The 13,294-nt window shown below is 39.8% G+C and overlaps 1 pseudogene; it reads right to left on the minus strand.

The window, feature by feature from the left end:
• LOC129809915 (uncharacterized) overlaps positions 1-13,294 on the minus strand; it is a 193,690-nt pseudogene that overhangs the window by 59,028 nt on the left and 121,368 nt on the right.

Below are 13,294 nucleotides of genomic sequence, written 5' to 3' on the forward strand. Positions count from 1 at the left end.
TATCAGTGAAAAATAGAGATTCAAAGGCAGCCTCAATCACGTTCAAAGGCACACTATTCCGATTGCCTTTGTACATATCGAAATTACATTCCGAACCGAAAACTTGTGGGTACAAAATGGGGTAAGTCTAGAAACTGAATCTTAAATTTTGAACATAATTTTTCGTTCAAACTCATAAGTTCGAGTAGTCAGCAAAAGCCAGGGACATTTTATCATCTCTTTTTAGGATGAATTTCAAAAGTTTGTCATGTGAGTGCCGCTTATATATCAATTGTCCAATTATTTGTCCCTTGATGAGTCACGAATTTTGCATAATGGACTTCAATAGAAGTTTGTTTTTTTGTTTGTTTGGATCTAAAATTTTCCCACACTGATCATCAAGTTTTGAGCTTACATTTGCACTCTCTGACTTTTTGAGATAGAGTATTTTTCCACTGGCCTCTATTCCATGCAATATGAGTATACTTCCACGTAAAACTAATACTATACAAAACTCTTGTTGGAGATTACAAAAGTAAACGAGGTAGAACAGACTCATTTTTTTCTGTCTGATGCTCAACTCATAACATCATGAAAATTGCTCAAGACATTGTCACGCTACAGCTATAGCTCTGCAGGGTACTATTACATTTCTCTCCAAATGAATTTCACCTAATTAAAGCTTATAAAGTGACGCAAATGGGAATTGTAGGTATGCGGGGTTGAAAATTATAAGAGTGTGGTCATATGTCCATGGAAAGTCTTTCTCTTTCTGAAATCAAATGCATAAAATGGCAGGAAATTCAATAGACATTGGGTAGCTTATCAGCGAAATTGTGAGAAATTTAATGCGCCTAGAGTGGTTTAGCGATTGATTTAGAAAGTCGATTGGATGTGTTATTGCTCTTGGACATCCCAGTGAAAGTATATGATCGCAAAATCGAAAAGACTTGCAATTCTGTGATTTTTTGGATAAAGAGATATCAGATGGTGTCTTTTGATGTTGACTAATTTATCAAAGAGAGTGAATTAGTGTTGGAAATTTGCACTGCATCAAATTTCAATAGATTAAAACCTCAGCGCTTGTTAATTACTTCACGCTCCGGAAAGTTCACAGAGAGAAAAAATTCTTCTCTGTAATAAAAATTGCATAAGACACTCACCGAAGCTGTGCACACTTTGCACCTTGCGACGTCCATCTCGACGTTGGTACATGGAGGGTACGGGCTGATGCTGTAGTCCTGGGGCAGAGAGGGTTTTCTTGGAGATGGAATTGGGTCTTGTGAATCCGGGAGCACGATACCTAGCACTTTTAACATTGTTCTGAAGGAAATGGTAAACACTGTGCTGCTTTGATGAACTGGACCCGGGTAGATTGGATGTGGAGAGACGCGGGAGGGAATTTGTGCTGCTTGATGTGTTGTTTGCAAACTCCGTGGCAGTGTGGATCGTGTGGCAAATCTTCTCTCATCATCTGATGAGTCATTGTCGGAATCACATGCAGCATCGGGAACACTGGATCGTCTGCGTGCACTCTTTTGACTCGTGGATGAGCCCCAGAGTTTGGAATTTTCAATTTCATGATCCATCCCACCTCCAATACTCCCACATGATCTTACGCGATCCAGTTGTTCGCGACTGAGGCTTTTTTGGTTAAATAGCAGATCCCCTGCTGAGCGCCTCTTGGCCGCCAGGGCAGTGGCTGAAGAGGAATGATCGAGGAGGGTGAGCTTGGTGCGGGAGTCACCGTTGGCCAGTAGAGCCGATTCAAAGCTTCCACGCCAGGAGAAGCGCTCATAATCACTGGCTTCCTTCTCCTCAGCCGCCGTGTCACTGACACCGCTGCTTGATTGATGATGCAGGGGTCGTGACTCACCCAGGAGCAAATCATGGGATTTGCTGCGCGGCAGGTGGGCAAAGGTGATCTTTTCCGGCTTCTCCATGGCGCTATCTGACGTACTATCGTCATCCTCGGTCGTTGTGGCAGATATCTTAGCCTGGAGTCGTCGATGGTGCCTAGAAGCAGCAGCTCCTCGGGGAGATGAACTCGTATGAGACTCTCCACTGCTCACCTCATGCATCAGGGCAACCAGACGACTCCCAATATGATGGATGACTTTGGCAAAGATTGGAGGCGATCCCGTAGACGTAGCTGGTTTTTCTTCCCCAGCTGCAATCTTCGAGAAGGATGCCACCAACTTTTGATACACAAAAGCTGTTTCCCGGTTAAGTCCCGGACTCTCATTGGTCTCTCCGATCAGAAGACCACCATCCCCACGATCTCCTTCCTCATCATGATCAACAATATTGTCAAATTTATTAATAATTTGCTGACAACTTGCTGAAATTTGTTCCTGGAGTTCTGATTTTTTGGGCTTTTTGCCAGGACCCTCGAGGTCTGAACTCGTGTAGTCTGAGGAATCATAGGAATCTGACCATGTATCCTCACTACTCAAATACTCCACAATCTCTCTCACTTGATCATCATTGATCCCCGGAACAGTCTTCATGAGTCTCGTGAGCTCACTCTCAAAGTACACCAATTGCGGTGGTTTGCTACGGTTTCGTGGTTTTGCAACCGGTGTTCCACTCTTTAGTGACTCACCAGACAAATCTGCCAATGGCGTGGTGGGAGCTGTCTTTGAGGATTGTGACATACTCTGAGCATTGGCGCTGGCTGCTACGAGTGTCTTAAAAAATTGCCTCATCTTGGACATCATAACATTGGTTTCTTCATCTGAACTCCAATTGTTGAAGCTATCTTTTCGGGTCAGTGTTACGGATGGCGGGATAGATTTTGTGGCACTTTCTTGAGTCTCAGTCTCTTTTATCTCTGACCGATTTTCCTCTTCAATCTCCTCCAGTTCCACCTTCAATTCTGAGGACTTTAGAGAATCGTCAGTTTTCAGGAGATCATCATTGCTGCCCACAAAGCCACTGTCACGGCTGTGCTGCTTCCGGGATTGTACGAGATTATTTGGCGGGAGAAGGAATTCAGGTTGAGGGGTTTTGCGACCTTCTTCATCAGACAAATCAGTATCCTCTTTGTTATCATCTGTATGCTCTAATCGTTTCTTAGCCTGTTTCTTCCTCTTCATTGTGTCACTCTGACCATCGGATTTGTCAAGGGTCAGGGTATTCTCATCACAAGTATCTGTCTCTGATGAGTCATTGGAGTCATTTGTATCATTGATAACCTGCTGATCGGGGATACTGTCTTCCTTGGCTAGCAAATTATCTAGAGATGAACTATGTGACCTTCCGGAACCTCTAGCCCGGACTAGCTTCTTTCTTCTCTGTTCAGGACTAGGTCTACCCTCACTATCACTCCCCACACTGCCACTGCCATCGGAATCTGCATTCTCAGCTGAGAAGCCCATGAATCCCGTCAGGAAGTATTTTTCTAGGCGGGATGCTGTTAAATCAGCAACTGGATTTGGTTCCACTCCCTGATCATCAGGACCTCCGAGGGAATCCATCCCTTCACTGCAGATACTACTGCTTTCTGACAGGGAATCCTCACGGTTCTCAACTGAAGCACTGGGTTTCCCATCTCCCAGCCCATAGAAAAAGTACTTTTCGAGATCTGATGCTGATACACGGTACTTATTTTTCATGCTAGATTGCTCCACTTCACTATCCTCACAGCTCTCCTCGACAATTGTGTGCAGGGTGAAGTCAATAGCTGTACGATTGTATCCACGTAGCTCCTCTTCACGGTCTATCGTGGATGATAGCGTGATCTCTTCACCCGAATCCATATCAGAGTCTGTGGCGGTATTCCCGCCAAATTCCTCATCGTCATTATTGCTGATCTCCTCCACCCAGGAATCATCATCTGCTAGACCCTCTTCGAGGCTAATAACCGCCGACAGTGTATTCGCGCCAGTAACCACAGTGACGTCATCTTTGCCACTTTCAGCACTCTTACCACTAACACTAGCACTCATCTTTTCTTCACTCTCACAGCACTTGTCCTGCACCTCGAGGGTGTCTTCACTGGAATTCACTATTTTCACGGGTCGACGCCGTGGTACTTCGGGGAAAACATCCTCCCCTAGTGCATGCATAAAATACCCAGCTAAGGTATTATCACTGCACACATCGTCATCTTGGGAATTTGTATGGTGCACAATCACTTCGTCGGAATCGGATACAATGTGAGTGGTATTAGTGGTAACAATATTCACAGCAGGAGGGGTTGTGGCACGTGTATCCTGTGTGATCATCACCAAACTTGTGTACTTAGTCCCGCCCGCAGACACATTTTGTGCGGCATCCGTGCTGTTTGATCGTTCACTCTCAACTGCCGCCTCATGATCACCTTCGCTACTTTCACAGGTGTCTTCGTCGTGTGTCGGTACCGTGTTTCCCTCACCTGGCACAGCAGTGGGGGCATCGTCACAATCACTGGAGCAGATCGTTTCAGCTGTATGTGTGATCACCTCTTGATCACTGAACTGGTGTATTGGTGTGCCGCAAGAATTCGTTGCACTTTCAGTTTTCACAACAGTTGCACCACCCGAAGATGCCATCTCTTCCCGTTCTAAACTAGTTTCTGCCGTATCACAAGATCTCTCGCTCTCACTCACTGATACCCCTTGCTCCATGTCGTGGGATTTCTCCACAACAAACACCTCCTCAGCAGCGGCAGACAGAGGCGCAAGAGATGGTGTTTGTTTCTCAGAATCTGCCTCACTGGCGATTTTTTCTTTGGGGAAGGCCAGAGAATTTACATGGACACTTGACCTCTGCAATTCATTATCCACGACACCTTCTTCTTCAGCCACAAAATCGCCTTCAATACAACATTCACTTTCCACTTCAGCCAAATCACTGGTCTCAGATAGCACAGTCAATTGCGTGTCTGTGTTCACTGTGGCAGTGGTATCAGCCACATGTGCAACATACTCCACAATTCCCGATACATTATCACTTTTGGTACTTATGGCTGGCACTTCTGACACTGCACAGCTCTCATTAGATGCCCTCGTGTGATTTTTTTCCTCCTCATTCTCTGAATCATTTGAATTTTCGTGCACATCACATACCACATTCTCGGCACTCGCCTCAGAATTTTCACTGCAATTTCCGCGTGGTTCAATTGATTCTTGAAGGTTGTCTAGTTGGGGAAATATTGGAGATATTTCATCTTCCGGGAGGAATTTTACAGAATTCAACACAACATTCTTCACATCATCATCATCATCGTCATCTAAGCACCTGATGTAGTTCAGTATCACAGAATTATCCTGATCACCAGGTGCATCATTTAGAGGCTCTGGTTCACTCTCACTCTCATCTGAACTTGTGGATTCACTAATTTCCTGGTCAGGAATTTCTTTGACATAATTTAGAATAATTCCACAGTCCTTCTCTGTGTCTGTATCATTGTCCGAGGAGTCTTCTGTGTCTCCATCTGAACTCTGAGAATCTGAGGAGGAATCCCGCCGATTCACCACAAAGACCCGTGAAAATCTCTTGGATTTTGGACGACGATCTGCTACTGTTCCCGTGTCGTCACTGTCTGTGGCTTCTGTCTCTGATGAACTGGGATCTTCCCGTGCAGAACTGGACACTGAGTGTCTTCCCTCATTGTCACTGTGACCCACATCACTCACCCCGCCATCCACCTCATTATCCGATCCCTCGGCATTGTCTCCAGTGACATCGTAACTCCGTCGGATGGGCCTCAAATTGCGCGCCTCATCGCTATCGCACGATGAGTCAGAGTCACTGGAGGAAAACATTCTTTCTGCCTGTAAATACCCACTCATGTGCGTGTCGTGTTTGCCCACGGATATCATATTGTCCTTTTCACACTTTTCACTTTCATCCACTGGATTTACTTGAGATTCCTGCCCAATGTTCGCGCACTGTGCACTCTCACTAATTAAATTAACAGCCACGTCTGGTGTCTCGTGCCGTACTAGTGAAACCACCTCCTCTCTCGTGACCTTTCGCTGTTTTGCACCATCGTTAGCAGATAAGGGCTTATCAGGTAGGTTTGTGATATCGCGACTTAATACACTGTTCGCATCACCAATACGCACTTCTCTCGCATCACTTGCCACCTCTTGGGCCGGTGTTTCAATGGACACTGCCACACCATCGGCTGTGCAGTCTACTTCTTCGGTCCGACTACCATCGTTCCGATCGTACTGCACGGGTTCACTGTTGCGAAACACACCAGACGCACTTGTGGTGCCTCCTTCGGCTTCTTGGTGTATTTGTGTTTCAAGTCGCTGATCCACCTCTTGTGCCTCACCCTTCTGCTGTTGATGCACCAATGCAGCACTATTCCACAGCTGAAAGATGTCCACTTGACGTTGCTGGATGGCTCGCAATTTTTGCTTTGCCACAGAATCCTCAATCTCTTCGGGCTGCACCAGAAGATCAGAGGGATTCCAATTTGGTGGAATAAGTACTGGGATTGGCACAAAGACAGTTGTTCCACCACAAGTGCATTCCTTTTTAGAGGACCTTGCCCTATCACTGCACTCCGACGTGGAAGACACCTTTCCACTGGACTGAGACCATGTCTTTCGAGGATGATTTTTCATAAATACCAATTCCTGATTCATAAATCCATCAGAACTTGTGGGAGAGGAACTCTCTGCATGCACCAGGAGTTCCTCATCAGTCCCCGTATCACTCTCCCTCAGTCTCTGGCGCATTAAAAAGGGTGACTCTGTATGGCCCCTTCTGTAGAAAATTGGTGAAGTCATGGGGGAGCTCTTGAAGTGCTTCCGCCTGACACTGGGTGAGTCAAATGGGGAGACAGAGAATTCCCTGAAAATAGCTCTACTCCCAACACCTGGCTCAAAATAATCCCAGTCGCAGTCGTCAAGGGAAAAGCTGTGGCGTGTATTGATGGAGCTGGTGGTTGAGCTACTATCTTCAAATTCTTCCTCCTTACTGGATGAATCAGAACTGATAAATACCAATTTATATTCATCAGTGTCCGGATAGAGCATCTTTAGGCCACTGCAATTTTCATAGTCCGATATGTCATCCTGCATGAGTGAGGATTTCCTATTTCGCGGTCCTGCACATGTGTCACCTGAATAGTACGCACCAATTAATCACTGTTGCATAGATACCATGCCCTTCACCCCAAAAAAAAAAACTACTTCAACATTGTCCCAGATCCCTCTATGCGTGTTAGCTGTGCACTCACACCTTCATGGGTTAGTAATAGACAATTTCCATATGCACATGTAGTATTTACACATCCATTACCTATTTCATTTCATAGAGCCCCTCCTCCAAACATATGTTTCGCTTTCTAGTCACAACATTATCCAAAAACATTGCATGCTGATAGCATTTTGCCCAGCACCCAGACAACACACTGCCCTCACGACCAATGTCGTCGACACACCACCAAATTCATTCAAATAGGGCCTCCAGCTGCAAATTTTCCAACACAATATAGAAAAACATTTGTTAAAATAACAAATGTACTTGGTTAAACTCATGAAAATATTTCTAAAGTTTTATTGATTTAACAAAATATTATTGAGAGTACATCCTTTGAAAATTAATGATCGTAAAGCTAAAAATATTTTTCCTGTATAATATTAATTTTGTTTGGGCCTTTTGGTATTTTCAGAATATTATTGAGTGTTTATTATTTGACCCGAAAAATAAGGAAAGAGCACCAGCGATCGACAATGTTCCTCGGATCGTCAGGTTATTACCGTATCGTTTATGAATGAATGAATTTTTAAAAATTATTAGGTCCTTTTTACCATTTCACTCTCATAATACTGCACTTCATTATCTGAGATTTAATCTATAAAACCAATTTTCTGTGGGACACCTGATTAAATTAGTGACGATCCGAGGTACAGAGTTCAAGTTTACAGTAACATCTATTTTTATTACTTTATTGTAAATATTTAAAAATGACATGCACATATATAGTTAAATGGAAATTAATAGACTAATTATCAAAAACAAAAATACCAAAAAGTCTTTTGGGGCTTATATTTTCAACTACATATGGCGCATGTCTCTTAACATTTCGATCCGTGGAGCTTTTCCCTTACTATTAATCTCTTCAAATGAAGGATATTTGGTTAAAAATATAGTGAGAAGTTTTCATGAAATCCTTGTTTGGCCTAATTTTTGGTCTTATAAAGCTTGAGAACTCGAAAAGTTATCAATGATAGTAATTTAGTGTCACTCTAATAAATTTATCATTTTTTTTTAATATTCCGGTATTTTAGAATCGCAGAATCAAAGTATTTGATCGGTATTTTACTAAGCTTTTAAAATAAAGAAACAATAAAAAAACAATTTATTAATTGATTTTGATGGCTAAATAATTACTAGGGGGAACTGGGGCAGTAGTAATCTGGGGTAGTTGTAAACACTGTGATTTTTTTCATTAATTTTAAGACTCCAGAGGATAAAACCCATAAGCATTCATAGATACCATGGGGATGTATGTCCACAGATAAATTGGTCAATAAAATCCTAATATACTTTAAAAATAAAAATCATTTTCCTGAAAATGTTGATATTTCGATTATTTTGATCATTTGGATTTCCACCTGGAAATTAAAAATTATGTAAAATAATCGAAATGTAGCAATACCAGTTCTTTCCTACATCTTTTAGGATTATATTAATGCATTTACTAGAGAAATTGAGATTCACATTATTTCAAAAGAATTAATAATTGGTCAGAAAACAGCATTTGGGGTAGATATAATCAGGCAATTTCAATTTCACAAAATGAGTAGGTAAAAGAGCGGGAAATTGACCTTCATGCGAAATATCTATAACTCATAGATTACGAAAAATAATTGGTGGCGCTGTGTTCAATAAAAAGTCACATGATGTCAAAATATGGGGAAAATCCATTGAAAAATGTCTTTGATATGCATGCTTTTAGTTTTTTTGCTATTTTAATTATTCTTTGTAAAAAGTGTCGCGATTTTTTGAAAAATATACAGTCTTTATATATCTCTTAAGTAATTAAAATAATCGAAAGTGGTGCAAAGTTAATTTCAAGGGTGGGAAAAAAGGTGTTTACTTCCTCCCCAGAAAGTGGTTACTTCTACCCCAGGTATTTTGTGAAAAGAGAAAAATGCACAGGGACACAAATTTTATTTTTATGGAAAACTCAATTGTTTTCCAGCATCCGCATTACCCTCGACGAATTGCCTATACCCAAGGGTAAAACATGAGCTAAGAAATATTTTCCAAAAAATCACGGTGTCCTTGGAAAATCACCTCAAATTCGCATGTATCGAAAATGATTACATGTGCCCCAGTCTCCCCTATGCCTTAATCAAATGTTAGCGAGATATTTTATCTTATAAGAAAGCTTTGGATCTTTAGATGACGGAAACCTCGTATAACTTGATCTTTTCCTTAAAGGTATGTTCCTTAAAGAATTTGACCTTTGCCAATATATAATTTTACAGCCCTATAACCCACCTTTCCTAGGGTCCAATTTACTAAAGAACATAAAGAAAACATCGAATAGTACATGAAACTTCTATCATCCCCCCACTACAAGTTTTTAGAAATTAATTAATGGAAGAATGAAATTTAAGAATTATACGCATGTAACATTAATAATGTCGATGCGGGTGACTTTGCCTTCCAAGGGCCTAAATAGACTCAGGCTGATCCTCGAGAATATTTAGCCTGTAAAATTTGACAGTAAATATTTATCCCAAACTGTCATATACTGGGGGCTTATGAACATCGATTAGAAGTCCTTTACATAAATATCGTTTACCTAATCCATTATTGCCGAATTCTTCAGGCTAAAATATTCTCGAGGATCAGCCTGAGTCTATTTAGGCCCTAAGGAGAGTTTGGCTTCCGACTACACGTAATATGAGCTTCAGACCTAAAGCTTAGCCATATGGCTTAACTTCTCTAATTTTTTATCAGTCAAGATTTTTTGTAAAATTTTGACTTAGGAGTGGACTGTCAAAGCTAAAGAATGTATTAGATTCTGAAAATCAAAGTAATTAGATGCTCTCTAGGATTTTAAGACCTTCGGGAGCTAGGCTAAACCTCTAGCCTGAAGACAGTCAAAGCTTTTCTTTAATTGTGGTTCTAAATAATAAAGGGTTTTAATTAATTCGACCATCCTTATGTCCTAGACTTAAAGGCAAGATGTGAACAGCAGGATGGCAAAGACGTCACTGATCACCCATCCACATATACAGTATTCAATCACATAAAGTATTATGTAAATTCTATTGCATTATTTACTTGGTTAACGCCAAACCAATCAAAATGCGTTTTGAAATGAAAATATTTTACAGAATTCAGTATTTAATTACATGTGGATGCTAGATCCATCAGGAAATATGTTAAGAGAATCGCGTGGATGATCGCCTTGGCCGCTAGAGGTTTTTCCAGAACCCTCAGCTTCCTCCTAACGATCTATTCCCTACGATGACCCAACATGAACTAACTCTCAATACTAATCCTATTTACGATCCTCTCCTGAAAAGGTAATTCACAGAGTAAAACTAGAAACGTTCTTAGGAAAAATCGACGCCGCTCTGATAGACAACTATGATGTAAATTCAAATACTAACGGGGGGTTTAATCGTTGTGTAGAAGCTAGTTCTCACATCAATTGCAATTAAAATTTATTCGACTTACGCAATTAGAGTATAAAATAATTATAGTAGTTTGAGTTTAAAAGAAACTCGTCTTATTCTTATACTTATTTGAAGAACTTCTTTTTCCATGCGTCTCCGTCTTAGCATTGGTACCCACTTCAGAAACGAAATTTTAAAAAAATCCCTTTCTTGGTGGCATGTATGTTACTTGGTTAGGGTTATAATTATTATATTTAGTCGATAGTAACTCAGATCGTAATTCAGAAAAGGTATAAAATTCGTAAAGTTTACGTTAATTCGAAAATTCTTTTCACTACCGCAAGATTTCTTTAAAAAAAAGGAATACTTTCTCTTAATTTAAATTACAAATAATAAAAACAATAAGTGCATCCTATAAGGTAACTAGGCCTTCTCAATACCTATATTTTAGACATTCATGAAAAGATATTCGAACTTCGATTCTAGTTCTTTTTTCAAGAGACAGCTCTTGTTTTTGTACACAGAGACAGCGCTCTACTAGGGTAAGATGGGGTAATTTGGAATCATGTCTAATTTGGATCTTTGGTAATTTCTAACAGTTTTAAGATGATAAAAGGAAAAAATATGTAAAGCCTTGTACTTCATCATGGTTTTCCTTTTCTTTTTGACCACCTTTAACAATGAGAAATTTAAAAATTCTAAAGTTCCGGTTCCGGATTACCCCATCTTACACTGGTAAAAATAAAAGGGTCAAATTGACCCTTTTCAAAAGGATGGATCGTATTTGACCCTTTGAAAGGTTCACTTTTGTATCTCTTGAAATTTAGTATGCACATTTATCACGAATAATCATGTTTTATTGTAAACTTATTACTGATATCATATTTCTCTCATCTGAGCGAACACCAAAGATCACTTTTTGATTGTTTTTTATTCGTTTATTCCGGAATTAAATAGATGTCAAAACCGTGACCCTTTCGAAGGGTTCCTGGTGACCCTTTCAAAGAGTCAAATATGATCCATCCTTTGAAAAAGGGTCAATTTGACCCTTTTATTTTTACCAGTGTACCCTATTTAACTCATTTTCTAAACTAATGACTAATATTTAAGTTGCTGTGAGCAAAAACGGTCTATCGTATAGCATTTCTTTATTAAAATAGCCATTTCGGTCTGAGCGTGTCATTTAGTCAAATCAATAAATTTTTCCTTCCGTGTCTTGTAGAATTAAATGCATCCCGCTATATGAGACCATGTCAAATGACCTGGAATCGCTGATCTTTCCATAATTCAGATGACACACAAAATTACTTTTGCGTCACACCAAGTGTAATTAACGGGCCAAGTGGACAGGTCATTTTATTGGGTATTTCGGTAGCCCAGTTCCTCTCCATTAAACACTCTGGCTAGTCTTCTAATCATTTTCCATATGAGTCTCCCCATAAGATACCCTCATTTTGCTGTACTTACGAATAAAACCCAGACTCAAAATGAATTATATGAGTTTGTTTTATTGTTTTTGAACACATACACCAAATGGTAAAATAAATGGAGAAATACAAGAGAGACAGCCTCAATCTTAATTACGAGAAATTGGCCGAATTGTTGTAATTATCAATTATCACTGTAATTTATTGGTCATTGAACATTCTCTGGGGCAGACCTCAACGAATTAAAGAGACATTCGAGCGGAAAATAAATACAAAAGGTTCTGCTATAATATAAACAAAACTGAAGAAGAGAGTTTTGAAAAAAGAAAAATGTTAGACTTTCTTTGAACAATTGACACAAATCCATTATAAACTCATGTAATACAACCATTTTCAACATAATAAATGTAGCGATAATTGAATTACAGTGCTAGTGCCTTAATTTAAGGTGTTGAAGTGCGCGCCAGGTCTCAATTGACCAAAATGGCAAGTTGATACCTAAAAAGCCACTCAATCAATTGTTCTTTTTCACCATGTCAGAAGATTTCACTTTGTGCACCAATGCAGTCCATGGCTCTTTTGAAATCTCCAAGTAATATACTAACGATTCTGGCATTAATCACCTAGCAATGCTTGACTGATTCCGACGAGGAGTTAAATCGTTAGTTTCCTCAGAAAATACTTGGGGAGGTACCATAATTGATTATTATTCGTATCTTGATTTTTGCAACTCAGGTAAATTCCTAAACTTCTTGCGTCTTGTACAGTTTAGACCTAACAAATTGCTCCGGTACAAGTGCCCTGAATATTACACTTTTATTTTGCTGCTCATGTACCTCCGGTATTTTTTCTATTTAAAATTTTACATGTAATTTTTCCCCTTCATTTGCAACTTGAAGAAGATTTCTGGGTCATTTGCGTGAAATCTAAATAAGCACCAAAAGAGTAAAATGCATTCAAGAGGGTACTTTATGTTTTTTTTTTTTTTAATTGCTGTTTCCTTTTCGAAAGGGAGAGTTAACAATCCGAAACACGTCTATAGAAACTTGGTCATAAAGTCAAAAAGACAATAAAGGTAACAATCACATTCATTAAAAGTTGATATCAATTATTGTGTTTTCCAACTGCTCAATGAATGTGTTTGAAATTACGTCGTTTTATCTGACATCGGTGTGTTAATTGTTCCGTTGTTTAAGTACCATATATCCACTTAAATGAAAATGGGTTCAATGGCTGAGATGTATTTGCTTTCTCAAAGCAAATTAGTAAATAATCCAATGTTATTTTTATTGCCTAAATAAAATT

The sequence above is a fragment of the Phlebotomus papatasi genome, chromosome 1 (genome assembly GCF_024763615.1).
Source record: "Phlebotomus papatasi isolate M1 chromosome 1, Ppap_2.1, whole genome shotgun sequence".
In the NCBI taxonomy this organism is placed as follows: Eukaryota; Metazoa; Arthropoda; class Insecta; order Diptera; family Psychodidae; genus Phlebotomus; species Phlebotomus papatasi.